The following is a 6,457-nucleotide window of genomic DNA, read 5'->3' on the forward strand; positions in this document are numbered from 1 at the left end:
GGAGAGGAGAGGAGAGGAGAGGAGAGGAGAGGAGAGGAGAGGAGAGGGAAAAGAGACAATAATTTATTCACCCAAACTATAAAAGATAAATAGCTCAATGTCGATAACACAAAAAAGGCTTTAAAGAAAACTCGTAATCACTATTCACATGCTCTGAGCCTCTTATAACTCCACTTTTTAAATGAGAGACCCCACACAGGTTACCTAACCTTTCTGAATCTCAGTTTCTTCATCTATAAAGTGGGGAATAAGGCCTATCCATGTTCTTAGGATTTGATGAGATAAGCAGCCATGGCTCATGGCACATGGAAGTCTCGAGAGAATGTTAGTCATTAAAGAGAGAATCTAAGCGTCATTCAGAACACTCTGCTCTCACTTTCAACCTAATGTAGTGTGTTTCTCGGAGAATTGCACAACTCTGCCAGCTCTCCTAGTTTAGCCTCAGTTTCTCAGGATAAAACACAAGCCCCACTCCCTGCTAAGGACCCTTGCAAAGGGCGGTCAGAGGGGTGTGGGGAGGGGGCCGAGGGGCACTTGGTACAAGTGACTGAAGGAATGCCAAGAGCTCTCATAATGAAACGGGGTGGTGATAAAGGAGATGCTATGAGAACGAGAAGGAGCAGGAAAGGGGGGTGGGGAACGCAACTTTGAAATAAGTAAAACTCTGTCATCATTGCATTTTAGAGTTAAAGGAAACTTAGAGAGGATCCAGTTGAGTGGTTATTCAACCATTTTTTAAAAAATAAAATCTTATGCAGACTCTAAATCTGCAAAACAGATACAGGGCAAGCCGCCTGGATAGAATGAGGGCTTGGGGAGCCGTCAGTTTGGCCTCCATGCTGGGCTTGCTCCTAGGAACAAAGTTTGAACACTAGATCTGGGTCAATCCAAGAATCCAACACCACCACAAATATCCACTCTGCTTGCACTCCACAAATGAATTACCTCTTTCAATATCCACCCCCAAACTTAGCGTCTTAAAACAACAACGATTTTATTTGCTCCTGAGTCTGTGGGTCAGTCATTTGGGCTGAGCTCAGCAGGGGGTCTCCTGGGGTTATTTCTGCAGCTGCATCATCTTAGAGGCATGAAAGGGGCTGGATAGACTAAGATGGCCTCACTCACATGTCTGGTAGTCGGTGCTGGCTCCCTGCTGAGCCTCTCTCCCCCTCAGAGAGCTGCTCTGAGACTCTTTATACATAGCACTGACTTCTAAGAGGACAGGATTAGAAGTTGAAAGTTCTCCTGAGGTACGAGGTAAGAAGTCCCATAATATCACTTTTGCGGTATCCTACTGGTCCAAGCAAGTCACAAGAGCAGCTCAGATTCAAATTGAAGGTGTGGAGAAATAGACTCTTGATGGGAGGAATGTCAAAGTCACATTGAAAGGAGCTGTTTGCACAGGAATGGGAGGCATTTGGGGTTACTCATTTTATTTTTTGGAACCTACCACATCTCCACATTTTCCATAACCTTTTTTCAATAAGCTTGGCATATATTTGGTACCCAAAAATGACAACTTGTAGTATATATGGATGAATGTGGCAAATTCTGCTATTATATAAACCCTCTCATTATTCATTCTCCATTTCTTTTCTATTTACAAAACCTCAGTTCTTTTTTTCAGGGTGGCCATGTGCCCAGTTCCAAATAGTCACCTTCCCAGATTTCCTAATTGCTGGAGTGGCCACGTGACCCAGTTCTGGCCAATGAACGTCACTAGAAGTCTTCTGGGTGGGGCTTCCGGGAAAGCTGTTGTTTTCTTGGTCAAAGGGAGAAAGCTCCATGGCACTTGCCTTTTGCATTTTCCCTGCTCCCTTCCTGCCTCATTCCTGCCTGGATCCCATTTGTAACACTTAGGGGTAGAGCAGCCATTTTGAAACCATGAGACTAGATACATAGATGCACAGAAGCAGCCCGATCGCCAATGGTATCACGGGACCTCTTCTCTAGTCATGCACTCCCTGCTTCTGACACTCTTGTTGTCTGAAAGAAATAAACTCTACTTGGTTAAGTCAGTTAGAGCTGTGGTTTCTGCTATTGAAACAGCGGTGACAGTGAGGTGAGACTGGGAAGAAGAGCAGAAGGCTGACCATCAAGGGCCATGACTTAGGAAGACACCATAGTTGCTGCAAACACTGAAATGAGTTTCTGCCTTTCGTTATGCTTATGTGTGCACTCGTGTGTATTTGGATGTGCCTGAGTCTAGATATACGTGGTTTGGCACATCCAAATACACGCAAGCACACATAAGCATAGGGATGAATGTTTGTGTACAAGGAAATACAGTAGTTTTTGCAAACTTTAAAATCAGATTGAAGTCCAGTGTTTGAAAGGCTGAAATAAGTTGGAGGTGAAAATATAAATTCAATGGTAATGACTATAAGCTCTTGTACTTAGATTTTTTAAAAAGATGTCAGCAAGGGAGAGCTTAGTTTCACCGCCTGAGGGTTGGAGTTGACTGCAAAGGCTTAGAATGAGCTCACAGAGTGAGCTATGAGCGCCAAACACTCTGGCTCAGCCTCTGACTGTGATGATTATCTAGGATCCAGAACACAGAGAGCAGATGTCCCTCAGCCTCTGCATGGTCAGAGCGCCGTGCCCATCCTAGGACTGGCAAATGGAGCCCAGCCAGAGAAAGACCAGGATGCCATCCAGGATCTGGGAAAGTTTAACTTGGACAAGAGAAGACATGGAGGGGCCTGAAAGGATAATAACTGTAATAAGTCATCTATCACTGCATCCAAACCACACCTAAAACTGAGCGCCTTAAACCAACAATAACCATTCATTTGCTCAGGATTCTGGAGTCTGGGCTGGAGAGATTTTTCTCTGCCCCACGTGGTGTCATGGGGTGGATTGGGCTCACTGACACATTTGCAGTCAGCTGACAGGTTGACTGGGGCTGAAGGAGCCATGATTGCTTCACTGGCTTGTCTGTCACCTCAGCTGAGATGGCTGGAATGTCTGTGGACTAGCAGCACTTCTCTGCTTGTTGGGCCCTTTCAGCCTACTTCTCCACGTGGCTCTCATCCTCCAGAAGGCTAGCTCAGGCTTCATGGCTTCTCAGGACAGCAAGACAGTGAAAGCGGATGCTACAAGGCTACCAGTGCTCAAGACTAGAACTTTTGTCACATTCTCTTGCACTATGCAAGTCATATGGCCAGTCCATATATTGTGTGGAAAGGGACCACACAAAAGTGTGAATTCAGGGGTGCCTGGGTGGCTCGGTCGGTTAAGTGTCCCATTCTTGGTTTCAGCTCAGGTCATGACTTCATGGTTTGTGAGTTTGAGCCCTGCATCAGGCTCTGCACTGACAGTGCAGAGACTGCTTGGGATTCGCTCTCCCTCACTCTCTGCCCCTCCCATGTGTGCGCGTGCTCTCTCGCTCAAAATAAATAAATAAAACTTTAAAAAAAAAAGAGTGTGAATTCAGGAGTGAGATTCACTGGGGGCTATTTTGCAGCTGTCTTTCCAAATAACTGATATCTAGTTTTTCTAAGGTCTTTATAGTTCACAAAGGATGCTTTCTTGCACTGTCTTATTTGATCCTTACAACTAAGTTGAGATTATGGTAAGTGGTATGCTGGCAAAACAAAAAATAAAACAACAAAAAGCTCTGATTTATAGCATTTGCCGCTTTCCTCGGTATAAATACTCCCACCGTGGTTCATCTTTAGCAAGCAACGCGAGATCACCGAAAGCAGAGGTGAGAGGAGGGACAGTTGTCATCTGGCTCCAACACACGACTGTATGTAGTGAGGTGATGGGACTTTCTCAAAATCACACATAACCAATAGTGGCAGATCTGGTACCCAACCCAGATCCAAACTGTATGCTTTGGTGATAACATCACCCTGCCTCATAGTGATTTTCTTCAAACATCTGAAGGCTGCTATAGGCAAGGGGTAGCAATAGTCTAGGTTTCCCCAGAAGGCAAAGTAAGAGTCATTGTGAGTAAATTTCAGAAAGACAGATTTTGGTGTAAGAAATTCAGTATGAAAATGGATTCTGCAATAACAGAGCCACCCAAAGAAAATGAATCGCTTCATGACGTAGTGTTGTCCCTATCATAAAGTGTCTGTCAGAGGCTGGACCTTTGAAGATTTCTCAGTTAGGGGAGAGGTTGAAGGTTGAACTAGAGAACCAACATCTAGGTCTTAGATTCTGATTGTAAGAATGTTCTGAACTCCAAAATCTAGAATCACTCAGTGTCCTTTTAAGACCAAAGAGGGCCAGGAAAAAGAAGAGAAAAGAAGGAAAGGAAAAGAGAAGATGAATGTTTAATCCTGGGAGGAGCTTGGGCACAAGAGACGTGACAGTCCTAGCGAGAGAAGTCTCCTGAATACATTCAGGTTGGAAAATGGGTCTTCAGTAGGGTAGCTCTGGTCCAAGCGACAGAGACATATGACTCATGACATGGAAGCACAAATTTTATTGTATTCAACTCAAATGACAGAGATAGCCCAAGACCTTGTGTTTGAAATGTTAGAATGTTCTTTGTGTGGCAGAATGCAACTGTTGATATTGCCTGGATCTTTAGATAATGCTTGCTTTCTAACTGGGCTTCTTTAATTTTTCTCAGAAGGAAACTTGCTGAGGATTTAGCATTTAGTTGCTGGCTCAACCAGAACCCACTGCTCCCACCTCTGGCTGTGCTGCCCACTTTTGCTTGGGGGTCTGGCAGTCTTGGGCACTTCCCCCTCAGCCCTGAGGGCTTTCTGAAGCAGTTAAAGATTCTAGTTTTATAATGAGAATGGCAAAACTGGAAGCTTTCCCAAAGAAACAGCTCAAAACTTGAGGAATAAATCTCGGCATTTGGGAATAAACACCTGGGATGTTTCCTGGGATGACTCAGGCGTCACCAGCCCTGCCAAGAAATTACATGGGTAATCATAAAGCCTGGGAGCTTCCAGGGAGCGCCCAAGACCATTACTGAAGTAGATAACTCATCTCTGAGAGAAAGTCCTTCAGCTCAAAAACTGTACGAGTCCATGCATCTCTGGTTGTAAGGAGCTGCTATTTCTGTGTGCTAAACCCAAAGAAAGGAAGGCAAGTTGACCAAGCCAAGCCTGGTTCCCGCTCCTTCAGCAGGCAGCTCCCCCAAGTGGGACCACCCCCCATCAGAGACTTTCAAGGACGGTTTCACATGGAGGTTCCCAGGTTTCCACAGAGTGATATGCTCCTCCAAGTCCAGTGGGTCCATCACCCATATGTAGAAGGGTCTGGAACCTCTGGACAGGATGTGAAATAAGAAGCAATGATGGTCCCCAAGCCACTTCCCTGGAGACACTCTGAAAAACCTTTAGACAATAAGGAACCATCATCAAAGTACAGACAAACCGGTACCAGCCTAAAAAACCAGAGGAACCCTTTCCTCAGGCTCAGAGTGCCCTCAGCTATTTTTGTTTTGCTCCTGCACAGAAATAGGTCTAAAAACTTCAGTGAAACAGGGCATCAGGTATTAAAGTAGAGCTTCCCATTCCCATCTCCTCACTCAGTAAATGGTAGGACTTGGGCATCCAGCCTGATCATGGGACTGTGGACCCCTGGGCCTGGGGCCTGAAGCCAGCTCAGGGCTCAGGTATTGGGGCTGCTTCATGACACCCAACTTCCCTTCTCTCTCTTCTTCCCTTCTCCACTCTACCCCTCACCAACTTCAAATCACTAGCATCACACACTTTAGTGAACTTAAAGATCATGCTAGTTTGAGCACCTGATGTTACAGAAAAAGCCCAGAGATGAGGAGCAGAGATGCTGACTTTTGAAGGACACTCAACTAGTTATAGAAGAGTAGCTCATTAGCCAGTTTATACCACTAACCTTTTCAGTACATGACCCTCTTCCCCACTTCTCTCTTTCCCAAACAAGGTATGGTAGCCAGCCTCCAAGATGGCAGTCACACCCTGGCATAGCCCTTCTCCCATCACATCAGGGAGGTCTGTATGACCAATAGAATATGGCAGATGGAATGGGATGTCACTTCTGAGATTAGGTTATAAGAATTGTGGCTTTTGCCTTGGGCTCTCTCCCTCGCTCTCTCTCTTTTACTTAGATCATTTACTCTGGGAGAAACCAATTGCCACATCATGAAGACAGGCAGGCTATGACAGGCTCACATGGTGAGGGACTGAAGTCTCTGGCCAACAACCAGTGAGGAACTAAGGCCTACATGACAGAGGTCCTAAGCAGATCCTTCCCCAGTTGAGCCCTCAGATAGCTGCAGCCCTAGCCAGCAGCTTAATTGCAACCTCATGAGGGACCATGAATCGGAAACACCATCTGAGCTACTCCTGGATTCCTAATTCACAGAAACTGTGAGATGATAAATGTCTGTTGTTTTAAGCTGCTAAATTTAAGAGTATTTTGTTATATAGGAGTAGATTAAAACCACTAGAGTTTTTTCCTGGCTGTTTTTTTCCCATTTGGGGAGAGGGAGAGGGAGAGGGAGAAGGGG

This window comes from Herpailurus yagouaroundi, unplaced genomic scaffold (genome assembly GCF_014898765.1).
Source record: "Herpailurus yagouaroundi ecotype Mexico unplaced genomic scaffold, PumYag 141, whole genome shotgun sequence".
Taxonomy (NCBI): domain Eukaryota; kingdom Metazoa; phylum Chordata; class Mammalia; order Carnivora; family Felidae; genus Herpailurus; species Herpailurus yagouaroundi.